The sequence below is a fragment of the Ictidomys tridecemlineatus genome, chromosome 1 (assembly GCF_052094955.1).
Source record: "Ictidomys tridecemlineatus isolate mIctTri1 chromosome 1, mIctTri1.hap1, whole genome shotgun sequence".
Taxonomy (NCBI): domain Eukaryota; kingdom Metazoa; phylum Chordata; class Mammalia; order Rodentia; family Sciuridae; genus Ictidomys; species Ictidomys tridecemlineatus.
The window spans coordinates 6520845-6532358 of record NC_135477.1 but is presented as its reverse complement, the minus strand read 5'-3'; the positions used below and the strand labels follow the sequence as shown (position 1 = coordinate 6532358).

General features: G+C 38.2%; 1 protein-coding gene across 4 annotated transcripts in view; it reads left to right on the top strand.

Annotated features, from left to right (window-relative positions):
* The first annotated feature begins 271 nt into the window (after positions 1-271).
* The window catches only part of Zranb1 (zinc finger RANBP2-type containing 1), a 51669-nt gene continuing 40426 nt past the window's right edge, over positions 272-11514 (top strand). The window contains exon 1 of one of the 4 annotated variants that reach the window (XM_078024549.1): positions 272-588. The gene's annotated coding sequence lies outside the window, so the exon portion shown is untranslated. Of the gene's footprint in view, positions 589-872; positions 1133-11514 lie in introns of those variants that run through there. The other 3 variants (XM_078024560.1, XM_078024562.1, XM_078024554.1) reach the window with 3 other exon arrangements.

Here is an 11514-nt window from a genome sequence, read left to right as displayed (position 1 = left end):
GACCGGCCGAGCCCGCAAGTAGGGCAGCCGCCCGGAAGGGTCAAGGCTTGGCGAGCATCGCCTCCTCACAATTGGGACGCGCGTCGGTGACGTCACATGGCCGCGGCCCGCCTCCTGCGTCGGGAAAGAGACTGCCGCCCATTGGCTGCGCCACCGGCGGCCTCGGGGCCAATGACAGGGCGGCGAGCGGCGGGGTCTAGCCCTGACGTTGTGCTGCCGCCGCGGGGTTTATTTGGCTCCGGGTCCCTGGCCGCCGCCATTAGGAGTCCGCAGCGCCCGAGGCCGCCCCCCTCTCCGCCCCCGCCCCCCGGCGCCCCCCCGCCTCCGCGCCTCCTCTCCGCCCCTCTCCCCCCGCCTCCGGCAGTCGGGAGCCGCGCGCGGGCCCGCGGAGACCATGTCCTGACTGAGGCGGGAGGGCGGAGGCGGCAGCAGCGGGGCGGGCGGCGGCGCCGAGGGAGGCGGAGAGGGGCCGGGCTCGGCTCGTCGCCGCGGGCTGTGCGGGAGTCGCCGCCGCCGCCGCCGCCGGGCGCTGAGCGTCGTACAGGGAGGAGGAGCGGGAGCTGGAGGAGGAGCCGCCGCCGCCGCCAGGTAACCGGGCCCGGGGTGCGGGTGCGGGCCGCAGGCCCCTCACCGCCCCGCCGCGGCCTGCCGGGCCTTGGCGGCCTGCGGCGCCCCGGCCGCCAAGCCTCCCGGGGCGGCGGCGTTGTGGGCTAGGGCGGCAGGCCGGGACCGCCGCTGGGCCGCGTCCATCTTGGGCTCCGCCGGCGCGGGGAGGGCCCGGCTCCGTGGGAGGGCGGGCGCGCCCGCTTGTTTACCGACACAGGCGGCCGCCCTGCCGCCTCTCTTCCGCCAGATTACCCCTCCTTCCCTGCTGGTCCGCGGCGGCGAGCGGGGTCTCGCGCCCGAGCTGCGCTAGGCCGTAAATACACGGGCCCGTCGCCACAAGTTGGTGCTGGTCTCTAAACTTGTATTTTGGTCCCTTGACCGCTTTCTCTCTAACTCCCGAGGTGGCTTCTTGTTGTAGCCATTTCTAAGAAAACCCAGGTGGGGAGCGACGAGGCGGATGGCGAGGAGGAGCTGGAACTCGTGGAAAGATTATCTGGCTCTCCGCTTGCAACAATGATTGCTCAGTGCAAGTATCTGTTGTTTCTCTGCTGTAGTTTGGTGCGGGTCATTTCACAGACAAAATAGCTGTAATTTTTAAGCACCAAGGGCAGGCAGTTTAGGGTAACTGCCTAAGTTTGAAGTTGAACCGGCCCATTATCTTTGAGAATTACAGGTGTTTTGAAACTCCGTTGCTGAGAATTTTTGTATTTCAGTCACTCAGTTCTCCCTTTCCTTAACTATGTAGATTCAGTGCCGGCCGTGTTCCCAATGCTTTGGTGTCAAGATATAATATATTTATGATAATGTAATAAAGGTAATGTATAAAATACTATTTTGAGAACACAGTTGAAAAGAGATCTTAAATTCTTGGAAGTGTTATGTAATGAATGGTTCCTGTACCTGCGGTCTCTCTTAGTTGACTTCCTTATCACTTGTGTAACCTCCAGTGTACCCCTGTGTTGATCAAACAGTTTGACTAGGTGGACAGACCACAAGCCTAGGGGACTGTCAGGAATTTTCATCTTGGCTGATGCCACAGGCCTTTGGAAAGTCATCCAGACAGAGTTTAGGAAAAATAAAGCTGGATCTCGCTTCCTGGTTGTTATTGTTTTTAATTTAATGAGGTCATTCTAAAAAAGGTTAGAGCTCTACTGCCTCTTAATCTTTGTCTCTTAAGGTAGGCAGTTGTCTTATACTAAAATTTTATAACATTGTTTTTATTGGGCCATTAGGGGGGCAGGGGGTAGTAGGATAGTAATGACACATTTTACTCCTTGATGGAGGATGTTATTTTGGGAAGAATGTCATGAGGGATTTTTATTTCTGTTGCTATTTCACACCTTTTTATTAATGTCTCAGAGCATTGGGACACTCGTTTATTTACTCTTAAAATGTGCTTGGGTTACTATGATGAACTCATTCACAATAGTATATTTTAACCTCTTGGCCTTGATCCAGATCTGTACACTGATAGGTGCTATGGCATTTCACATTTAAAGTCTGAGAATTCACAGTTTTGGAACTCAGTTCAGTTGTAAAACATTTGAGGTAAATTTGCTTCATATGAGTAGTTGATACAATGAGAGCCATTCTGCCTTACACTTACTGCTTTTATGTAATAAATGTAAACTTTAAGAAATGGGAGGTGCAAAAGTAGAACTCTGTAGCTTTTTATTTAACTTGGTTCAGTTTTATTTATGTGTTGCTGTTCTCTCCTCCTCTTGACTCTGTTGTTATCCTCTCTATCTGCGCTTTCAACACTTTTTCTCCCAGTTAGGTTGTATTTCATTTGGAGTATTTGTGTTTCACTTATGCTTTGAGTAAATGGTATCTGTGTATTTGAAAACTGTCACTTCTTTGCATCATAATATACAGACCTACAGTAAACTCCTTAGTAAATATAGAATAAAGTTCAAGCTCCTTGGTGTGGTGTTCATATTACTCTTTAGGAATGCCCTGACTTGGTCTTCAGTCTTAACTCTCGTGTTTTTTTTTTTTTTTTTTTTTTTTGGTGAATCCTTAGTTCCAGCCAAAGTACATTGTTTGTGGTTCCTGTGAAATATCTCTAGAATCTTTTATGCCATTCTTTCTCTTTGATATTGTGAATTCATGGATACTCTACTCTGACTTATTTAATTGCTGTCTCTTGAGAAGTCTTTTTGATGACTTCAACCCCAAGAGATCTGTCTGCTCACTCTGTCTTTCTCCTTTTTTTCTTAATCTATTCTAACCTGTTCTTATTTTTCTGTTTTTATTCTGCTTCCCATCTAGATTTTCAAGACCTCTGAGAAATGAGTGATATAGTCAGCACTGAAAATATGGATATATATGTCTGACAAAGTATTTTTGGTTATAGAGGTAGTCTGAGATATACAGTGTATAGTCTCCTAAGTATTGGAGTTTCTGGGACTTCAGTAGTCTGAGACAAAACACTTGAAATTATGGCTCTCTTAAAAAGAGTTTGGTTAGTATGTTTGTTATCAGCTCAGTTCATCTTGTAGAGGATGGTTGGCATTTTCAAATGAAAATAAGTACCACAATTTTGTGGTTTACTTTTATATTTGTGTTTGGAGCAGATATTTGGTTTCGAGTTTGCACCACTGACTAAAATTTGCTATTCCATATTTGTATATGGGTAACATTTAGCATCAGAGAAGGAGAAAATCAGTAGCCTCAGTTTATATTCTTAACATGCTGCCAGCATCTGAGGTTATCATTGATAATAAGGCATATGGGACATCAGAATATATGATTCACTGCTACCTGTCAACATTGTTGAAAGAAAACACAAATGAGCTAAACCAAAGTATTGTTATATTCCAAGAATAATACATGTAATTATGTACTTAGGTGGATGCTGATACATTTGGAAAATAGACAGTGTTTGTGAGAATAGGAGGTATGGTGTTTTATGGATACATAGTCTTTTTGCAGTAAACCATCCCAATTTACTTACTGTATCTATGTGAAAACTTGTTCTTTCTAGTTCATCAAAATAGTTTTCCTCTTCAGACTGTCCAGTTTTTTTTTTTTTTTTTAATTAGAAAGTAGCCTATATGCTCCCAACCCTCCACTCCTTTCTGGTATAACTAAAGCTAAAATTAACATGTTACTTTGTGGAACTAGTAGGCATTTTTACTTAGGCTACTTGCATTCATAAAAGTCACTTTTATAGAATTGTACTAGTAATTTTACTGCTTGAGAAATATAGATCCCCTAAGCATTCTTTGCTTTCTGAGTGGTGGTATTTTGGTTAAGATGAAGTTTTTGATAAGAGCTGTCTGTTTGAATTTTAAAATGGAGATTGGCCAGCTATATTGAATATAATATTGATAATTTTTCTGTGGCCTACTGAATGGAACTTACCAGTAATAAAAAAGTGAAGTTTCCTTTGTTTTTATAATTTATATGTTGAAAACCAACTGTCTCGATTCCTTTTCAACTAAGACTATACAATTTTGGTTGTTTTGTCAAGTCATATTTTTATCCATAGATACGCATTACTGGAATCAGTTGCTTTTTTTCCAGTTTTATCTTAATTTTGTTTGTTTGTTTGTTTGGTGCTGGGAAGTGAACCCAGGGCCTTGCATATGTAACCATATATTCTACCACTGAGCTACACTTTGAGCCCTAGTTTTTTTTTTTTTCCTCTTTTTTTAAAGCAAGGGTTTCATTTAGGTATGTTTTATAATGCCATAAAATTTACCCTTTTAATGTATACAGTTCAGTGGTTTTTAGTGTATTCATAGAGTTATCCAACCATCACCGCTATATAATTCCAGAATATTTTCATCACCCCAGAAAGCAAGCATGTACCCAAAAGCCCCTATTGCTCTGGACTCATGGCCACTACAAACTGAATTTCGGCCTCTATAGATTTGCCCATTTGGAGAACTCATGTAAATGGAATCGCACAGTATATGGTCATTTGTGTTTGAATAAGTATCTTGTTCATATTAAGAATGAAAAATATTCCAATGTATGGATAAACCACATTTTGTTTTTCCATTCATTCATTTTCACTTTCATTATTGTACCGTATAATGCTATTAACATTGTGTACAATTTTTTGTGTGGACATAAGTTTTCTTGGATGATGTATATCTGGGAGTGGAATGACTGGGTGATAGGGTAACTATGTTTAACCTTTGAGGTTTCCAAAAAGTAGTTGTAGCATTTTATATTTTTACTAACAGTGTATGAACACTTATTATTGTCTTTTTAAAAAAATTCTAGTGCTCCTAGTGAAGTGGCATATCCTTGGTTTTATCTGAATTTCCCTAATGAGTGATAATGTTGAACATCTTTTCATGTGCTTGTTGGTCATTTGTTTATCTAGAGAAATTTCTATTCTGATCCTTTGCTTGTTTTTTTTCCTCCTCAGTTAGGTTTTGTTGTTGTTTAGAGTTCTTTATATATTCTAGATACAAGCATTTTTTTTTTATGGGGGAGTGCCAGGGATTGAACTCAGTGGCACTTACCCACTGAGCCACATCCCCAGCCCTATTTTGTATTTAGAGACAGGGACTTATTGAATTGCTTAGCTTTTGCTGATGCTGGCTTTGAAATTGCAATCCTCCTGTCTCAGCCTCCCAAGCAGCAGGCATTACAGGCGTGCACCGCTGACTATAGGCATCTTATCAGATTAATGGTTCACAAATATTTTCTTCCATTCTTTGGGTTTTCTTTTCAGTTTCTTGATGGTGTCCTTTGAAGCATAAGTTTTTTACCTTTGAAATTCAGTTTATTGGTTTTGTTACATGTGCTTAATCCAGAGTCATGATTTGTATCTTTGTTTGCATCTAATAGTTTTATAGCATTAGCTTTTAAATTTATATCTATGATTATTTTGAGTTATGTTTTTTAAATATTTATTTTTAGTTATAGCCAGACACAATACCTTTTATTTTATTTTTACATAGTGCTGTGGGTCGAACCCAGTGCCTCACGCATGCCAGGTGAGTGCTCTACCTCTGAGCCACAACCCCAGCCCTTGAGTTAAGTTTTGTAAATAATGTGAAGTAGGGTTCCAAGGTAATTTTTTTGAATGTGGCTGTATATTTGTCTCTGCACTGTTTGTTGAAGTTAAGTTTACTTCAACAGTATAATTATTCTCAATTATAAGTTGGTTATTGTAAGATAAAATTCCTTGGATATATGAAATTATTCCTGTTCTACAGATGCAAAGGATTTTAGTGTTGTATATTAGGTTGTAGCAATACACTTGTGATTAGTTTCTGAAGACAGGGTTGATTTCTGTGATTTATTTATTATTTTGTTACTAGTGATTGAACCCAAGAGTGCTTTACGACTGAGCGATACCCCCAGCTCATTTTATGGTTTTTTTGAGACAGGGTCTTGCTGAGTTGCTTAGGGCCTTTGCTAAGTTGCCGAGACTGGCATGCCTGGCAATTTCTGTGATACATACATATACATATACATATACATATACATATACATATACATATACATATACATATACATATACATATACATGTACATATATATAAAATATGTATTTTTTTTAATCACTTCCAAATCTTTTCCTTTTTTTGTTTGTGTAATTTTATTTTTATTTTCTTGGTAATAGAGGTATTTCTGACTAAATTTTTTTGGGGAATACTTTTCCTTTGATAACAGCAGAAAATTATTGAGTTGCATTTTTTGACTAAATGATTAGTAAGCAGCTGTCACATGCAGATACTATTTATAGAGAGAGAAATAAATTTTCACAGTTGAGTGTTAGGGGAAAAGAATAGTCCACTAAACTAAATGCTGTGGCAGATATTTGTCTTGCTTTGTTCTTGGTCCTAGTGGGAAAGCCTCTCACCATTAAGCTTGATGTTACTGTTGGTTTTTTGGAGACTTACTTGTATCACTGAGGAAGTTTTCTATGCTGATGGTTGATCATTGTTTCTTTCTCTCTCTCCTGGGGATGGAACCTGGACCTCAGCCTCACACATAAGCTGTATACCTCCAAGCTGAGTGTTTTCTCTGATTAGTAATACATAACAATAGAATGCATTTTGACACATCAAACATATATGGAGTGTAACTTTTCATTCGGCTGATTGTACTTGATACACAGGTCATGAGGGTAGTAATGTCTTTGATTCATTCTATCATTTCTAGCCCCATGGCTGTTGTTTTTTTTTTTTTTTTTTTTTGAGATGAATGGGTGTTGGACTTTGTTAAGTGCTTTTTCTGCATTCATTGATTGATATGGTCATGATTTTTCTTTAGCCTGTTGATATGATGGATTATATTAATTGATTTTTTAAAATTATTGAACTTGTCTTGCATACCTGCAATATGATTTGATTTGATTTGATTTGTCAACATTTTGTGGAGCAGTTTTTCATACATATTCATGATAGAGATTGAGAAGACAATTTCTTCAGTTTAAGTGTGTCAGGTCTGAAGTATATTTGCAAAAATTTAGGATGGAAGAAACTTTGGTTTTTTCTCTTTGAACCATACCTATAAGTTGTAAAAAAGAATCTATAATCTTCAGTTTTCCCAAATGTTTTAACATTTCTTCTCAAACCCAAACTCTTTGTTTTATTACTAGATTCAACAGTCCCATTATTCTGTAAAATTGCCATGAAAGTTTTTAGATCCTTTTAATTCTCCACAGTTCAGTAAATAGTGAATACTACCACAGGTCCCTGGACCACACTTTTGAGTAGCACTGTCCTAATATACTGTATTCTGATCCCTGTTCCTTTTTTAGCATTAACATTCCAAATCATAATTGTCTGCCTAAATAACATTTGTTACTGTAATGATAGATTTTAAAACCTTTTTTTTTTCTTTTTTTAAATGTGTAGATGTGCTTTTTCACTGGGGACAAAATTCAGAGACTCATGCATGATTGGCAAGCACTTACCACTGAGCTATAACCCCAACCCCTAAAATCTTTTTTATTATGAAAAATTTCAAGCATATGCATATAGAGAGACTAGGAGAGTGAATCCTCATGTATCCATCACTTAGTTACCAACATAAGGCCAGTCTTGTTTCATTTGTATTCCTTCTTCTCCATGGATTATTTAAAGGAAATTTTAGGCATCTTATGCTTTGTGTGTTCATATCTCCATTCACCCCCACTGGACCCATGACCTTGTAATGTTCAGATTTGTACTTTTTTCCCCTGCATCTTGTAAACTGGTGTTCAGATATAGAGGCTTGATCAGTTTAGATACCATAATTATTACTTCGTGCAAATAAGTCAGTGATCCTTAGTGTTAGTCAACTCCAAATTTTAAAATACTATCAATTTGTTGTAATAAAGAGGAGGGAAAATTTATGTTTTTTTCATTATCTTTGGAAATAGGGTATTTAAAGAATCAATAAACAAGATTTTAAAGTGATATTTCACATAGAAAAATAAGAGATCGATAATTAGCATTTAATACATGGGATGGGAATCCTAGAGAGCATCATATTTGCTCCCTTAGAGAAAATTGAGATTCTGAGATATAAATATATTTCACTATTTCAAAGAACAGTAAGCTTTTCTTTAAAACAAGCTCATGCATAGGCCCTGTAATTCATATACGTTACATTTGTGTGGACTCCTTTTTCAATTGGCAGAATGAAAATGGAAGGCTTTTCTATTCTTATTTGGTTGACATGGTATGGTTTCTTTGAATTATCTGGATTGATATATATTAGGCTAAAGAAAGTTAGGCTGACAGTTATTAATAGTATTTTCTTCGTCAGTGATTGCCTCCAACCAAAAAATACTCAAGGCATTTTATAATCTAAAATTGTTGTGATTATTCCAAGTTGTCCTTTTCCATTCAATTCATGCTAAATTTAGTGTATTTTGTTTTATAAATAACTTTTCTAGGTCCATCTAAATATGCTTTGGGAAGATTCATGTAATTTTGTCAAGTTAAATGTGAGAAAAATCTGTTTTTAAAATTTTTTTTTGAAAATATTCATTTAAATATTGCCTATTAGTAGTTATCTAAGAGGTACTACTCAGTAAGATACTCATGTGGTTTAATAATCCAAATTTTGGGTGGTAGGAATAGGAAACTATAAGCAGCAGTATGTACATGTATTTATACATAGTGTATATAGTGCAGACTTGAACACAGAATGCCTGGGTTTAAACTTTGGCACTGCCTTTTAGTAGTACCTTGTGACTTTAGGAAAGTTACTCAACTTTTGTGTCTGTTTCCAGTCTTTAAAATTGGGCACAATTGTCTCAGGGTTCTGAGAATCAAATTAGTAAATATAGATAAAGTGTTAGAACTATGTTTAGCAACTGCTTAGCAAGTTTTAGCTGTTGTTTTCTTTTTTTAGTTAATAAGGTTGACCCTGGCAAAACTATGAAATTGACAAAGTTGGCCTAGGTATTTACCTACCTCTAATGATTTGAGTAAGCAGGGCCTTCTCTTTGTTGCTGTTTTTGGCATTTCTTTCCAGATGCCTTTTATTAAAGTTTTACCTACCTGTTCTTGTCCATACAATGATAGAAAAAGCCTTATCCTATCTTTGTTAATCATCATGTCAGAAATAATGAGGAAAGTGATCTAACTGAATGACTTTATATTATTAATAAATAACATTTATAAAATAGTTTTTTGAAATCAAATGACTTTAATGGATTAGAATTTAGGCAAAATAACAGCATTGGAACACATAACAGCATTGGGAAAAATATACTTTTGGAACCAGATGGTGGGTCTGAATTGGTATTAATTTTGAATATTTCATCCATTTGGTTCTGTCTTATTTTTGCAGCTTTTTCTTTCTTTTATAACTGATAAATTATCTAAAAGTTCCAAGTTTCTACCCCTCCTTTCTCTGTCACACAGGTAACACCTATAGCATTTGATTAAAAGGGTGGCCTAGAGGGTTAGGTACAGTAATGACCTTTGGTTCTTAAGGATACTTTTGTAAGTTGGAACTAGGGTGTTCACAGTGTTAACAGAAAATGAATAGAATAATGAAAAATTAAATTTTGAATATGGTAAACATGTTTAGAGTCATTGCAAAGGTTTTTTAAAATTATTATTTGTGGTGGTGGGAGTCAAACCTAGGACTTCTCACATGCAAGGCAAGGGCTGTACCATTGAGCTAACCTCTCAGTCCTGTTTTACTGTTTTTTTTTTTTTTCTTTTTTTGAGGGGGAAGAAAGGGGGAGCACATAACTTTTATAAATATTTTCATGCATTAGGATTTCCAGAAAACGCATTAGATACAGGGTTTTTTTATGACCTAAGGAAATAGAAGGAAACTATTTGACTTGGAAACCAGCTCAAGGGAGGCCATGTAGACTGACCAGAGTGGAGTGGAATTCCTGGAGCCAGGTGCCATGACAAACTTGGAATGTGCCCTTTTCCAAAAAGATTCATAGACCTGTTGTAGAAGGTGCCCCATTTACCAAAGCCAGAATTGAAGGGTCCTCTGTTAGCTCTGTGAGAAACTTGAAATCATTCTAGAAAAAGCCAGACTGACCTCTAAAGTAATTTCTTTGTAATTTTTCTTGTCAGCCAACTTTGAGTAGGAAGAATGGAAACATGGGCTAGTCATTAAGGTCTGTTGAGTGCATGCAGTGTGACCCTTGGCTGTAATCCCACAATTCTGGAGGCCTAGGCAGGAGCATAGCAATTTCCAGATCAGCCTCAGCAATTTAGTGATGACCCTACCACAGAGTAAGATTTTCAGGCTGCGTTTCTCACAGGGTTCTGTTTTACTGTTTTTAAAATGTTAGATGGAGCTGGGCATGATGGCGCATGCCTGTAATCCAAGCAGTTTGGAAGACTGAGGCAGGAGGGTTGCAGGTTTGAACACAAAGGTTGTGTGTGTTCAGACAAATCGCAGGTTGATCACAGCCTCAGCAACTTAGGCTGTGAGCATCCTAGGGAGACCCTGCCTCAAAGTAAAACGTAAAAAGGAGTGGGAATGTGGCTCAGTTGTTAAGCACCTTTGGGTTCAATCCTTGCCCCCCCCCCCCAAAAAAAAAAGTAGTTGGATTGATATACACTCTTGGGGTGAAATGCTCCATTTCTATACATGTTTAAGGAGACCATAGTCTTTCATCTAGATTGTAAGTTCCCTGAGCCACAAGGATAGTGTTTTATCTAGTTGTGTTTCTCTATATTTCTGAGTGCATATTGGACCTTTGTTTGTAACATTTAATTTGTTTTGTTTGGGATTATAATTTAAAGTGCTTGACTCTGTGGTATTGTAAAGTACCTATTATGCTAAGGTGAGTTCCAGCATAGCTGAAGACATATATATATTGTTTCTGTTCCCTTTTCTTGTAATTCTTGAAGAACTAAAGTGTTTAATTTAAAAAAATTGATGTTCTGGCCTAGGGATGTGGCTCAAGCGGTAGCGTGCTCGCCTGGCATGCGTGCGGCGGCCCAGGTTCGATCCTCAGCGCCACATACAAACAAAGATGTTGTGTCCACTGAAAACTGAAAAATAAATATTAAAATTCTCTCTCTCTCTCTCTCTCTCTCTCTCTCTCCCCCTCTCCCTCTCTCACTTTAAAAAAAAAAATTGATGTTCTCCTGAAATGATGAGAAGATACATGAAAAGAAAGAACGTTATTTCATGTTAGATTTGACACAACTGTAAAAAACTTCTAGATCTTATTTTATTCTGATCAAGTTTCTAGTAATGTAAAAGGAAAAGCAACCTAGTATAATTATAACTCTTATTATAGTTTTTCTTAATTGATGCATTCTTTTTTAATGTAAAATTTTAAAAAATATATACATATATATATACACATACATACACATATACATATACATACACATATATATACATATATATTTTGGTTATAGTTGGACACAATATCTTTATTTATTTTTATGTGGTGCTGAGGATGGAACCCAGTGCCTCACACATGCTGAGCCACAACCCCAGCCCATTTGATGC